This window comes from Sus scrofa, chromosome 15, assembly GCF_054392235.1.
Source record: "Sus scrofa isolate SSC_HxYL_T2T_F1_AM1 chromosome 15, Sscrofa_HxYL_maternal_Yorkshire_Landrace_v2.0, whole genome shotgun sequence".
Taxonomy (NCBI): domain Eukaryota; kingdom Metazoa; phylum Chordata; class Mammalia; order Artiodactyla; family Suidae; genus Sus; species Sus scrofa.
This window is the reverse complement of record NC_139397.1, coordinates 30,894,893-30,909,898: the sequence shown is the minus strand read 5'-3', so window position 1 is coordinate 30,909,898 and position 15,006 is coordinate 30,894,893. Positions and strand designations below refer to the sequence as shown.

Sequence of the window (15,006 nt, the reverse complement as noted above, 5' to 3'; positions counted from 1 at the left end):
ACCCATATCCTCATGGATACTGGTCAAGTTCATAACCTGCTGAACCACAATGGGAACTCCCAATCTATGATCTGTTTTGATATCTCTTAGTTTCAGTTTTTATATCAAGCACCCGCCTGTTACATTTTTAAGTGCATTTGATGAAACAGTTCTTAAAAAACATACATGGGCATGATTGTTACTGAACTTGGGCTTGGGCTGACGCAGCAAAGCCAATCTGCTGACACTGGATTGTGATGAAGGAAAGGACTGTTTATTGCAGGGCACCAAGTGAGGAGAATGGGCAGCTCATGCTCAAAAGAAGACCCAACTCCCTGATGGCTTTCGGGGAAGAGTTTTTAAAGGCACTGTAAAGGGAGCCACAGGGTCTGTTTTTGACTTGTGCTCACTTGGATTGGTTGGCATCAGGGTGAAGTTTCATGCATCATCAGTCTTCTGGCTCCAACAAGTTTGAGGGTTTTGTGCTTGCAGTCAGCAGTTTTCATATGGTTGGGTTTGCTTTCTGTAAAAACAACTTAAGATTGGAGTTCCCGTCGTGGCTCAGTGGTTAATGAATCTGACTAGGAACCATGAGGTGGTGGGTTCTATCCCTGGCCTCGCTCAGTGAGTTAAGGATCCGGCGTTGCTGTGAGCTGTGGTGTAGGTCACAGACTTGGCTTGGATCCCACATTGCTGTGGCTGTGGCATAGGCTGACAGCTGTAGCTCTGATTCGACCCCTAGCCTGGGAACCTCCATATGCCACAGGTGCAGCCCCAGAAAAGAAAAAAAAAAAAAAAAAAAAAGAAAAGAAAAAAAGATGGTGTGTCAGCCCTTTATATCTTTCAGGGAACTGGGAGTTTGATGATTCTGCTATGTGGCTGATTTTAAATTCTTACCAGTTTCCTGAGCCAATAGCTGTTCTTTTTTTGTACATCTTGACATTTCTTAGTAATTAACTCTTGAGCCAGACATTTGAGACTCGGCAGAGTTCTGGGAGACTAAAGCAAAAGCCTTTTACTTCAAAAGTCAGGAAGATGGGGACTTTATGTGTACAGTTTCATGACCAAGTTTTATAGTATAAGAAAGGTAATTAGTGATGTGATTTCTTGGCTGCTTCTCTCTGCCTCTTATGTACCTATCCTTTAAATACTTTCTAATGGCTGATCCTGAAACTATCATTAGAGATTTAATCTCTTGATTAATTATTCTTTATAGTAAAATAGCCTTAGAAATGACACAGACATTAGCCTTAGTAGACATTTATGTCCAAATGTAAATTTATGAGAGCTTTTTTGAGCAGAGATTTTAATAAGAAGGTGGTGTGGTAGGCAGAACCTCTACTTCTTCTTCTTCTTCTTTTTTTTTTTTTTTTTGGTCTTTTTGCCTTTTCTAGGGCTGCTTCCTGCGGCATATGGAGGTTCCCAGGCCAGGGGTCTAATCGGAGCTGTAGCCACCGGCCTATGCCGCAGCCACAGCAATCCGGGATCCAAGCCGAGTCTGTGACCTACACCACAGCTCACGTCAACGCTGGATCCTTAACCCACTGAGCAAGGGCAGGGATTGAACCCGCAACCTCATGGTTCCTAGTCAGATTTGTTAACCGCTGCGCCACGATGGGAACTCCAACCTCTACTTCTTAAAGATGTCTACATCCTAGAACCTGTAAATGTACGTTACATGGCAAGAAAGAATTCAGAGAGCAGATGAAGTTAGGGTTTCTAATCAACTAACCTTAAGATTGAGATACTTTTCTTGAATTATCTTGTGGGCCCAGTGTAATCTTAAGAGTTCTTTAAAGTAGAAGAAGGAGGCAGGAGATAGTCTCAAAGTGATATGATGTGAGAATAAGTTAGCCTGCTATTCTTGAATTTGTAAGTAGAAGAAGGTCTTGAGCCAGAAAATGAAGGTATCTCTAGAAAATGGTAAAGGCAAGGAATGGATTCCCCTTAGAGCCTCCAAAACGAACATAGCCTTGCTGACACCTTGCTTAACTCTGGTGAGACTTGTGTCAGACTTCTTTTTTTTTTTTGTCTTTTGCCATTTGTTGGGCCGCTCCTGCGGCATATGGAGGTTCCCAGGCTAGGGGTCTAATGGAGCTGTGACACCAGCCTATGCCAGAGCCACAGCAACGTGGGATCCGAGCCGCGTCTGCAACCTACACCACAGCTCACGGCAACGCCAGATCGTTAACCCACTGAGCAAGGGCAGGGACCGAACCCGCAACCTCATGGTTCCTAGTCGGATTCGTTAACCACTGCGCCACGACGCGAACTCCGTGTGTCAGACTTCTAACTTAGAGAACTGTAAAATAATAAATTTGTGTTGTGGGGAGTTCTCCCATTCTGGCTCAGCGGTAATGAACCTGGCTGGTACCCATGAGGACGCAGGTTCAGTCCCTGGCCTTACTCAGTGAGTTAAGGATCAGGCATTGCCATGAACCATGGTATAGGTTGCAGACGTGGCTCGGATCCTGCATTGCTGTGGCTGTGGTGTAGGCCAGCAGCTACAACTTGGATTTGACCCCTAGCCTGGAACTTCCATATACCACAGGCACAGCCCTAAAAAGACAAAAAAAGAAAAAAAAATTGTGTTAAGCTGCCAGGTTTGTGGTAATTTGTTACAGCATCCATATGAAAATAGTATAAATAGTTACAGCATGAATGTTATATGCCTGATGAGACTCTACTGAGATTAGAAAAGAGTACCGAAAGTACAGCTGGTTTTACCTGAGGTCAGATTTTTTGTCTGTGTGCTTTTGCTTTTGTCTAGCCTGGTCTTTGGGCCTTCTGCTTCAATCACATTTTATTGGTTACACAAAAACAAGAAATCTTATTAGCTGTGTAGTTGAATAATTATGATGACTTTTTAAAAAAGATTCATTTTTGTAATTTTTTTTTGCAGCATATGGAAGTTCCCAGGCTAGGGGTCAGATCAGGACTACAGTTGCCGGCCTACACCATAGGCATAGCAACATAGGTTCCAAGCCATGTCTGAGACTTACACCACAGCTCACAGCAACGCCAGATCCTTAACCCACTGAGTGAGGCCAGGGATTGAACCCACATCCTTATGGATCCTAGTCAGTTCATTAACTGCTGAGCAACGAAGAGAACTCCTCATTTTTGTAATTTTAATGTGTTTATTTTGCTGGTGATAGAAAAATTTACAGAATAGCCCTAAGGGCCTGTAAAATATTCTTATTTCTGCAAAAGCAAATGTTTAGGGGACTTCTGATAATGATGACATGAAGTAGTGCATTTCCTTTATGGAAAAAAAATACGAAATTGAAAAGGGAAAAAACATCAAAACAACCATTTCACGGCACTGGGAATTGCCTAAGGGCAAGTAAATTCAGGAGCATTTATTCTTGAGAAACTACTAGAGCTCAGGTAAGAATAGAGGGATCCTCTGGCCCTTGTGCTTGTGGCTGCTTCGGTCACCTCCCCCTCTTTTTTTCCCAATCTATGCTAATGAGGACTGTAGCTTTCCGGTCTAGGTTGGTCATGAAAACCATCAGCTCTGTTGCCAGGTGGGCAGACTTGATTCTGGGTTGGAGGGCAGAAGCCTCTGGCTTTGCCAACCAAAACTAGCAGACTTGATTGAGGACAGATAGGGAAAACCTATACCTTTGCTAGGCCAAAGTTGCAGCCCTAGTCCAAAAGCAAATGGTAGATTATTTGGAAATTTAGCAGAGAGATCCTGTTTGAAAGTCATACAAAAAGTAGATACACTCTGTAAACATCCCTTTATGATAGGGAATCTGCTTGTGTGCCTGGGCAGACCTAAGGGAGCCCTAACCTGAGAACTTTTTGCAACTTTGAGTGCATTCCCTAACCCCACACAAACATTAGTTGCAGAAGGAAAGCCTAATGGTCTCAGCTATTTGAGAATCTTTGCTCAAATTATTGATTTACCACCAAGCTATACAGACAAAGGATAGTCCCCAGGGAGCCAGGTTAAAAATTCACAATAAAATTACTGAATAGAGACAAAAGTAATTGAACACTTCGGGGAATACAGATTGCACAGTTTCAGTATGCATTTTACTAAGTACAAACAAAAAAGAAACTAACAACCTCAGAAAGTTAAATAGCATCTGGTTTTATCTAAATGGAGTTTTCAACCGCAAATTAATAGATAACAAGGTCACAAAGGGAAGTGTGACCCATATGCAAGTTGAAAACTGTCAATAGGAATGGACTCTTAGTTGGCGTAGAGGTTGTATTTAGCAATGACTTGAAAGCAGTTATAAGTGTGTTCAAAGAATTACAGGAATTATATTCAAGGAGTTAAAAATAGACTAACAATGAATCAAATAGGAGCTCTCAATAAATAGAAAATATAATGGAGAACAAAAATGACAGCTAATACAAACTTTCACCAGGTGAGTTCAAAAATGGATCTTTTTGAAGCTAGCAGAATAAAGAGTTTGTAGATTTGAAAGTTTAATGGAAATTGTCTAAAGAATAAAAGAAAAAAGATTAGAGGGGAGTTCCCGTCGTGGCGCAGTGGTTAACGAGTCCGACTAGGAACCATGAGGTTTCGGGTTCGGTCCCTGCCCTTGCTCAGTGGGTTAACGATCCGGTGTTGCCGTGAGCTGTGGTGTAGGTTGCAGACGCGGCTCGGATCCCGCGTTGCTGTGGCTCTGGCGTAGGCCAGTGGCTACAGCTCCGATTCAACCCCTAGCCTGGGAACCTCCATATGCCGCAGGAGCGACCCAAAGAAATAGCAAAAAGACAAAAAATAAATAAATAAATAATTTTTAAAAAAGGCTTAAAAAAAAAAAGAAAAAAGATTAGAGAAAAATAAACAGAACTTTAGAGATGTGTGGATCAGTAATCATTGTTCCAAAGCATACTTGTAATGGGAATCCGAGATGAAGGGAAAGAAAAGGGCTGAAAAAATAATGGTTGGAAACTTGCCAGATTTAATGAAAAAAAAAAATTTCCTGAGGGATCCAGGAATCTCACTGAACTCTAAGTAGGATAAACACAAAAGGGAACCACACTTGGATACATCTTAGTCAATTTGCTAAGAGACAAAGACAAAGCGAATCTTGAAAACAACAAGAGAAATATAACTCATCATGAACAAGAAGACAACACTGCTGGTTGACTTCTCGTCAAAAGCAGTGGAGGCCAGGGGACAGTACAGTGGCATATTCTAAGTGCTGAAACAAACTATCAACCAGGACTTCTACATTGCTGCAAACTAACTTTCTGAATAAAGGTGAGATAACAACATTGTCATATAAATAGAGACTAGAGTAATCATTCATTGTAGGCCAACCTGCCTTACAGGCAGTATTAAAGGAAACAGTAACTTAGAACCACAGGAAGGAATGCTGCACATTGGAAATTCTCTAATACAAAAGATGAGTTCTCTCTCTCTCTCTTTTTTTTTAAAAAATCATGATTGCTTAAGCAATGATGATAACACTGTATTGTTGGGTTTGTAACATGTAATATACATGACAACGTTGCACAAAGGATGAGGGGAGGAAATGAAATTATTATTGTATAAAATTGCTAGATTTTAGCAAAGTAACCTAGTAGATTATAAATTTAAGATAAATTGCATTGTCCAAGAAATATTGGGGGAAAAAACATTGAAAAGCATAGTTGTTTGTTCAACAATTCCATTTTCTCAGTTTTTTCGTGTGTATTTAAGTATGTCCAAGAAACGTTTTTTTTTTTTCGTTTTTTAATCACCATTTTTGGTGATCCAGTATTTTATGCACATATTCTTTTTTTTTTTTTTTTTTTTTTGTCTTTTTGCTGTTTTTTTGGGCCGCTCCCGCGGCATATGGAGGTTCCCAGGCTAGGGGTCAAATCAGAGCTGTAGCCACTGGCCTACGCCAGAGCCACAGCAACGTGGGATCCAAGCCGCATCTGCGACCTACACCACAGCTCACAGCAACGCCGGATCGTTAACCCACTGAGCAAGGGCAGGGACCGAACCCACAACCTCATGGTTCCTAGTCGGATTTGTTAACCACTGCGCCACGACGGGAACTCCCCTTTTTTTTAAATTTTATTTTATTTTCCCACTGTACAGCAAGGGGATCAAGTTATCCTTACATGTATACATTACATTTTTTCCCCCACCCTTTGTTCTGTTGCAACATGAGTATCTAGACATAGTTCTCAGTGCTACTCAGCAGGATCTCCTTGTAAATCTATTCTAAATTGTGTCTGATAAGCCCAAGCTCCCAATCCCTCCCACTGCCTCCCTCTCCCATCAGGCAGCCACAAGTCTCTTCTCCAAGTCCATGATTTTCTTTTCTGAGGAGATGTTCATTTGTGCTGGATATTAGATTCCAGTTATAAGTGATATCATATGGTATTTGTCTTTGTCTTTCTGGCTCATTTCACTCAGGATGAGATTCTCTAGTTCCATCCATGTTGCTGCAAATGGCATTATGTCATTCTTTTTTATGGCTGAGTAGTATTCCATTGTGTACATATATACCACATCTTCCGAATCCAATCATCTGTCGATGGACATTTAGGTTGTTTCCATGTCCTGGATATTGTGAATAGTATGCACATATTCTTTATACTGTTTGAAGAGGCTCCCAATGTGTTTCTTTCTGAAGTAATGTATAGAAGGTTTTTATTTATTTATTTATTTTTTATTTTTTAATTTGTCTTTTTTGCTATTTCTTTGGGCCGCTCCCACGGCATATGGAGGTTCCCAGGCTAGGGGTCGAATCGGAGCTGTAGCCCCTGGCCTACGCCAGAGCCACGGCAACGCGGGATCCGAGCCGCGTCTGCAACCTACACCACAGCTCACGGCAACGCCAGATCGTTAACCCACTGAGCAAGGGCAGGGACCGAACCCGCAACCTCATGGTTCCTAGTCAGATTTGTTAACCACTGCACCATGACGGGAACTCCAAGAAGGTTTTTAAATTGTAGCATTCAAAGTAGGTTATATGGCTTTGATTTTCTTTTCTTTCTTTTTTTTTTTTTTTTCCTTTTTAGGGGCATACCTGTGGCATATGGAAATTCCCAGGCTAGGGGTTGAATTAGAGCTACAGCTGCAGGCCGGAGCCATAGCCACAGCCACACCAGATCCTGGCTGTGTCTGTGACCTATACCACAACTCACAGCAACACCAGATCTTTAACCTACTGAGTGATCAGGCCAGTGATCAAACTCACCTCCCCATGAATACTATTCGAGTTCATTACCTGCTGAGCTATAATGGGAACTCCCTATGATTTTCTTGTGTGAGATTAATAAATATTGGTTAACTATTTGCTCTTGCTTTCAGTCTTAATTGGAGCAAGGAAGAAAAATTCATCTTTTTTTTTTTTTTTTTTTTTTTTTTGGGAAGTTTCTTGAGCTGCTCCCGTGGCATATGGAGGTTCCCAGGCTAGGGGTCTAATCGGAGCCGTAGCCACTGGCCTATGCCACAGCAACAGGGGATCCGAGCCGCGTCTGCAACCTACACCACAGCTCACGGCAACACCGGATCGTTAACGTACTGAGCAAGGCCAGAGATGGAACCCTCAACCTCATGGTTCCTAGTCGGATTTGTTAACCACTGAGCCATGATGGGAAATCCAGAAAAATTCATCTTAAAAGAAACAAAAAGGAGTATAGATTGTCCTGTCTTTCTCAGTTGGAGGATAGGATGTTAAGGCACATTTATATTTAAATTTAGTATTTAGTATATGTACGTAGTTTGTTAGATAAAGCAGCTCTAATAAGATTGCCATATGGGGGTTTTTTTTGTGTTGATACATTTGAGCTCCTAATAAATTTAAATCGCTAGATTAGAAGTTGTAGGAAATAGATTAATTGGATGAAATTCATTCTCATTTTTGCTTCACTTTTCCCACTCCCTCCCCGCATCCCTCCTGTTTCCACATACACAAAAAGGGGGACTAAAACATCTCATTCTTCTTAATTTTGTATAATTTAAGCAGGAGACCGTGAGAAATGTGTGATATTTATGAGTATGTGAGTGTTATGTATTTTTTGTGGTTTTGATATGGGCATTTTTTATATGGATTTTACTATCAGTGTTATACATTTTTTCCTCTCAGCATTTCATATAGCTTTATGTCATTATTATTTTTAATTGATTGTTAAGTATTTCATAGTATAGGCAGTACTATAATTATTTACCCATTTCTCTATTGAACGATTTTTGTTTGTACTTTTCCACAATTAAACTGTTATAATGAAGATCATTATATGTATATCTTTTTGCATCACTATGAATGTTTTTGTAGCATAAAGAGATATATTTAGGTCAAAGTTTGTGAATTTTAAATACTGATATATTTTGCTTTTTTGCCCTCCAGAAATGTTTTAAAAGTTGATACCACCACCTATGGAATATACCAAACTCTTGCCGACATTGGATCTTACCAGTATTTTATATTTTTGCCAATTTGATAGGTTGTAATATCTTATTTTTTATTTATATAATCACTATTGAGGTTGAACATCTTTTAATAAAATTATTAGACATTTACATTTATTATGAAAATATATATTAGTTTTGATCATTTATTATGGTTAATTTTTTATTGTGATAAAACATAACAAAATTTACCATTTTAACCTTTTTTTTTTTTTTTTGAGCTGCAGCTGTGGCATATGGAAGTTACCAGGCCAGGGGTCAAATTGGAGCTGCAGCTGCAGGCCTATGCCACAGCCATAGCAACACAAGATCCAAGCTACATCTGTGACCTACACCAGAGCTCACTGCAGTGCAGCTCACTGCAATGCTAGATCCTTAACCCACTGAGCAAGGCCAGGAATCGAACCTTATATCCTCATGGATCCTAGTTGGGTTGTTACTCCTCGGCCACGACAGGAACTCCCATTTTAACCATTTTTTAAAATAAATCTTTTGAAATATAGTTGTCTTAGAAATGTGTTAGTTTCAGGTGTATAGCAAAGTAACTCTGTTATACATATATCCATTCCTTTTCAGATTCCTTTCCCATATAGGTTATTATACAGTATTGAGTAGATTGCACCATGCAATGCAGTAGGTCCTTGTTACCTATCTATTTTATTTATAGTAGTGTGTATATGACAGTCCCAACCCCCAGATTTATCCCTCTCCTCCCACCTATGTTTCCACTTTGGTAATCATAAATTTAGCTTCAAAATCTTTGAGTCTGTTTATGTTTTTTAAGTTCTTTTGTATTATTTTTTGTTAGATACCACATATTAGTGAACTCATGTGATGTTGTCTTTCTCTGATTTACTTCACTTTAATTTACTTTCTCTGATTTACTTAATTTCATGTCCATCCATGTTGCTATAAATGCCATTATTTCATTTTTTTACGGCTGAGTAATATTCCATTGTATATATATACCACATCTTCTTTATCCAATGCTCTGTTGAAGGACCTTTAGGTTGCTTCCATGTCTTGGCTGTTATAAATAGTGCCATGATAAACCTTGAAGTACATGTACCATTTCAAATTATGTTTTTTTTTTTTCTGGATAGATGCCCAGGAGTGAGATTGCTAGATCATATGGTAGTTCTATAGTTTTTTAAGGAACCTCCATACTGTTCTTCATAGTAGATGCACCAGCTTAAATTCCCACCAATAGTGGAAGGGTGTTCCAGTTTCTCCATACCCTTTCCAGCCTTTATTGTTTGTGACTTTTTGACAGTGGCCATTCTGGCTAGAGTAAGGTAGCACTTCATAGTAGTTTTGGTTTGCATTTATCTAATAATTAGTGATACTGAGAATCTTTTCATATTCTTCTTGGCCATCTCTCTTTTTTGGAAAAATGTCTGTTTAGATCTTCTGACCATTTTTTAATTAGGTTGTTTGTTATTTTGGTATTAAGATGTATGAGATATTTGTATATTTTGGAGATTAATCCTTTGTCTGTTGCTTCATTTGCAGAGATTTTCTCACATTCTGTGGGTTGTCTTTTTATTTTGTTTATGGTTTCCTTTGCTGTGCAAAAGCTTTTAATTTTAATTAGGGCCCATTTATTTGTTTTTATTTTCATTACTCTATGAGGTGGGTCAAGAAAGATATTGCAATTTATGTCAAAGAGTGTTCTGCCTATGTTTTCCTCTAAGGGTTTTATATTATCTGGTCTTATGTTTAGGTCTTTAATCCATTTTGAGTTTATTTTTGTGTATGGTGTTAGAGAGTGTTCTAATTTCTTTCTTTTACATTGTAGCCATCTAGTTCTCCCAGCACCACCTGTCAAAGAGATTATCTTTTCTCTGTTGTATATTCTTGCCTCCTTTGTCAAAGATTAATTGATCATAGGTGTGTGGGTTTATTTTTGGGCTTTCTGTCTGATCCACTGATCTATATGTCTTTTTTTGTGCCAGTACCATACTATTTTGATGACTGTAACTTTGTAGTAAAGTCTGAGATTGGGGAGCCTGATTCCTCTAGCTCCATTTTTCCTTCTCAGGATTGCTTTGGCCATTTGTGGTCTTTTTGTGTTTCCATACAAGTTAAAACTTTTTTTTGTTCTAGTTCTGCAAAAAATGTCATTGGTAATTTGATGGGGATTGCATTGTTCTGTATACTATCTTGGATAGAATAGTCATTTTGACAGTGTTGATTCTTCTAACTTATAGAACATGGTATATCTTTCCATTTGTTTGTAGCATCTTCAATTTCCTTCATCAGTTTCTTATAGTTTTCAGAGTACAAATATTTTCTCTCTTTAGGTAGATTTATTCCTAGGTATTTTATTCTCTTTGGTGAGATGGTAAATGGGATTGTTTCCTTAATTTCTCTTTTGGGTCTTTTGGTGGTGGTGTATAGGAATGTAAGAGATTTCTGTGTATTAATTTTGTACCCTGAAACTTTACCGTATTTATTGATGTGCTCTAGTAGTTTGCTGGTAGTATCTTTAGGATTTTCTATGTATAGTATCATGTCATCTGCACACAATGCAGTCTTACCACTTATTTTCCAATTTGGATTCCTTTTATTTCTTTTTCTTCTTTGATCGTTATAGCTAGGACTTCCAAAACTGTGTTGAATAACAGTGGTGAGAGTGGACATCCTTGTCTTGTTTCTGATCTTAGCAGGAAGGCTTTCAAAATTTCATTGAGAATGATGTTAGCTGTGGATTTGTCATATATGTCCTTTATTATGTTGATGTAGTTTCCCTCTATGCCCACTTTCTGGAGAATTTTTATCAAATACGGATGTTGAACTTTGTCAAAAGCTTTTTCTGCATCTATTGAGAGGATCATATGTTTTTTATTCTTCAATTTGTTAATGTGGTGTATCCCATTGATTGATGTACATATATCGATGAATACTTGCATCCCTGGGTAAATCCCACTTCATCATGGTGTATGATCCTTGTAATGTATTGTTGACCATTTTAACCGTTTTTAAGCGTACAGTTCAGTGGCATTAAGTACATTCACATTTTTGTGCACCCATCACCACCATCCACTTTCAGAATCTTTTCATCTGCTCATATTAAAACTCTATACCCATTAAATGATAACTCTTCATTCCCTCCTAATCCAGCCCCTGGTAAGGACCATTCTACTTTCTGCCTCTTTGAGTTTGAGTTATAGTACCTCATATAACTAGAATCATAAAATATTCATCCTCCTGTGACTGGCTTATTTCACTTAGCATAATATCTTCACGTTTCACCTATTTTGTAGCATTTACCAGAATGTCTTCTCTTTCTAAGGCAAAATAATATTTCATTGTATTTATGTCCCACATTGTGTTTATTCACCTGTCAATAGATACTTGGTTTCCACCATTTGGCTGTTATGGATAATGCTGCTCTGAACATGAGTGTTCAATCTGTTTGAATCCTTGCTTTTAATTCTTTTGGGTATTTACCGAAATGTGAAATTCCTGATCATCCTATGTTTAAATGTTTGAAGAACCACTATACTGTTTTCCACAGCGATTATACATTCCCATCAGTCATACTTAAGTGTTCTGCTTTTTCCTTATCCTTGCCAATAGTTGTTTCCTCTTTTGATTCGCTTTTTAAATAATAGCCATTCTAATAGATGTGAAGTAGTATCTCATGGTATTGATTTATATTTTCCTAATTAAATATATTAACTATATCTTTTCATGTGCTTATTTGCCATTTGTACATCTTCTTCAAAGTAATGTCTCTTGGGATTCTTTATCATTTCTTTTTCTTTTTAGGGCCATACCTCTGGCATATGGAAATTTCATGGGCTAGGGGTCAAATCGGAGCTGTAGCTGCAGACTTGTGCCACAGCCATGGCAACACTGGATCTTAGCCACATCTGTGACCTACACTGCAGCTTATGGCAATGCTGGATCCTGAACCCACTGAGTGAGGCCAGGGATCCAACCCACATCTTCATGGATACTATGTCAGGTTCTTAACCAACTGAGAGACAAGGGGAGCCCCCTTTGTCCACTTCTAAATCTGTTTTGTTGTTGATTTTTTGCTCATTAAAAAAATTTCCACCTGGAATTCCTGTCATGGCTCAGCGGAAACGAATCTGACTAGAATCCATGAGGATGCAGGTTTGATTCCTGCCCTTGCTCAGTGGGTTAAGGAACTGGCGTTGCTGAGAGCTGTGGTGTAGGTCGAAGATGAAGGTCAGATTTGGCATTGCTGTGGCTATGGCATAGCCCGGTGGCTGCAGTTCTGATTAGACCCCTAGGAAACTCCATAAGCCGTGAGTGCGGCCTTAAAAACACAAAAAATAAAAATAAATGAAAAATTTCCACCTGATGTTTGTTTATATGATGAAGGCATAGTCTTGGGCCTCAAATAGTTCTAGTAGGAAAAATAATAATTTACATTAATGTTTAAAAAAAAAGTCAATTCCTCGGTATTGCCACCAGGAAGCTTAGCTAATGTAATCAGGTTTCTTAACAAAGCCAATATGCTAAAATAACCTAACTTCTGGGTTCTTTCTTTCTTTCTTAGGGCTGTACCCACAACATATGGAGGTTCCCAGGCTAGGGGTTGAATCAGAGCTGTAGCTGCTGGCCTACACCACAGCCACAGCAATGTGGGATCCATGCCGTGTCTGTGACCTACACCACAACTCAAGGCAACACCAGATCTTTAACCTATTGGGTGGGGCCAGGGATCAAACCACATCCTCATGAATACTAGTCAAGTTCATTACCTGCTGAGCTATAATGGGAACTCCTTTTTTCTTTTGAGGTATAATTGATGTATTATTTTTAGGTTTACAACATAATGATTTGATATTTGTATATATTGTGAATTAATCCCCACAGTAATAGTCAATGTCCTTCAGCATAAATGGTTACAAATTTTTTTTCTTGTGTTGAGAACTTTTAAGATTCATTCTCAGAGTTTCTGTCGTGGTGCAGTGGTTAACGAATCTGACTAGGAACCATGAGGTGGTGGGTTCGATCCCTGGCCTCGCTCAGTGGGTTTAGGATCCGGTATCGCTGTGAGCTGTGGTGTAGGTCGCAGACGCGGCTTGGATCCTGCATTGCTCTGGCTCTGGCGTAGGCTGGCAGCTCCAGCTCCGATTAGACCCCTAGCCTGGGAACCCCATATGCTGTGGGAGCGGCCCAAGAAATGGCAAAAAGACAAAAAAAAAAAAAAAAGAAAGATTCATTCTCTTAGCAACTTTCAGATATTTAGTACAGTATTATTAACTGTAGCCACCATGCTCTACATTACATCTCCATGATTTACTTACTTTATAACTGAAAATTTCTATCTTTTGATCCCTTCCCCTGCTTTAGCCACCTCCCATCCCCACCTCTGGCAACCAGCAATCTATTGTCTCTATCTATAAGCTCAGTGTTTTTCGTTTTTGTTTTTCTTGGATTCTGTATGTAATCGAGGTCATATATTATTTTGTCTTTTTCTGTCTTATTTCACTTAGCCTAAGTTCATCCACATTGTTTAGATGCTAAGATTTTATTCTTTTCTATGACAGAATAATATTCTGTTCTGTATGTATACCACGTTTTCTTTGTCCATTCATGCGTCAGTGGATCCTGAAGTTGTTTGCATACCTTGGCTAGTGTAAATAATGCTGCAGTGAACATGGGGTGTAGGTGTCTTTTTGGATTAGTGTTTTTGTTTTCTTTGGGTAAATACCCAGAGGTGGATTTTGTGGATTGTGTGATAGGTCTGTTTTTAATTTTAGGGTGGAGAGTATCTCTGTGATATTTTCCACAATGGCCGTACCAGTTTACATTCCCACTAACACTGCACCCCAGTTTCCTTTTGTCCACATTCTTGCCAATACTTATTTTTATTTTCTTTTTGATGATAACCACTCTAAAGGTATAAGGGGATGTCTCATTGTGGTTTTGGTTTGCATTTCTCTTAAGATTATTGATGTTGAGTATTTTTTCATTACCTGTGTTCCACATATCATATGTATATATTGATCTTTTAAAGATAATAATAATAGGAAAATACATTAGAAGTCAACAAAGAGAGTATATATTACAGGGGTAAAGGAGTGTTGTTTGAGGTAAATCTTCAAAAAAGAATCCATTGGTGTTCCTGCCCACTGCACAGTGAGTTAAGAATCTGACTGTAGCAGCCTGGGTTGCTGTGGAGGTTCCATCCCTGGCTAAGTGCAGTGACTTAAAGGATCCAGTGTTGCAGCCACATCTGTGGCAAAGATTCAGTCCCTGGCCCTTGAATGCCCATATGCTACAGGTGTGGGCATACAATTTAAAAAGAAGAAGAAGAATCCATTGATATTCTGTAATGGCAATTGAATAGCAGAAACAATCCAAGTAGTGGAAACAAAGATACAGACTATCAAATTTTATTGTAGATAAATGGAAAGCAGTTCACTTTGGCTTATTTCTTATGAGTAGGAGTATACTTGTATACTGGCGTAGTTTATATGTGTTTGAAGTGGGAGGAGTAGTTTGGCCACAGCTATCGATGTTAAAGATACAGATGTTCTTTTAAACAGCAACTTACAGGCATTTATTCCACAGATGTAATCGTTACAGGTAGATAATTGCAGTATTTTTGCGAAGCATAAAACTGTAAACAAAGGACTCTAGGGGAGATGAGTTTTTGAAAG

At 38.9% G+C, this 15,006-nt stretch overlaps 1 protein-coding gene and 2 long non-coding RNA genes across 7 annotated transcripts in view; 2 read left to right on the top strand and 1 right to left on the bottom strand.

Annotated features, from left to right (window-relative positions):
• Window positions 1-15,006, top strand: part of RAB3GAP1 (RAB3 GTPase activating protein catalytic subunit 1) — a 137,316-nt gene that overhangs the window by 54,686 nt on the left and 67,624 nt on the right. The window lies entirely within an intron of this gene.
• LOC146395775 (uncharacterized) lies at window positions 1,405-4,736 on the bottom strand. The gene is made up of 2 exons (XR_014830593.1): window positions 2,267-4,736; window positions 1,405-1,996 (listed from the first exon to the last, which is right to left on the bottom strand). It is a non-coding gene; the product is annotated as an uncharacterized LOC146395775 (long non-coding RNA).
• Window positions 7,289-13,556, top strand: LOC146395774 (uncharacterized). Its single transcript, XR_014830591.1, has 2 exons — window positions 7,289-12,897; window positions 13,487-13,556. It is a non-coding gene; the product is annotated as an uncharacterized LOC146395774 (long non-coding RNA).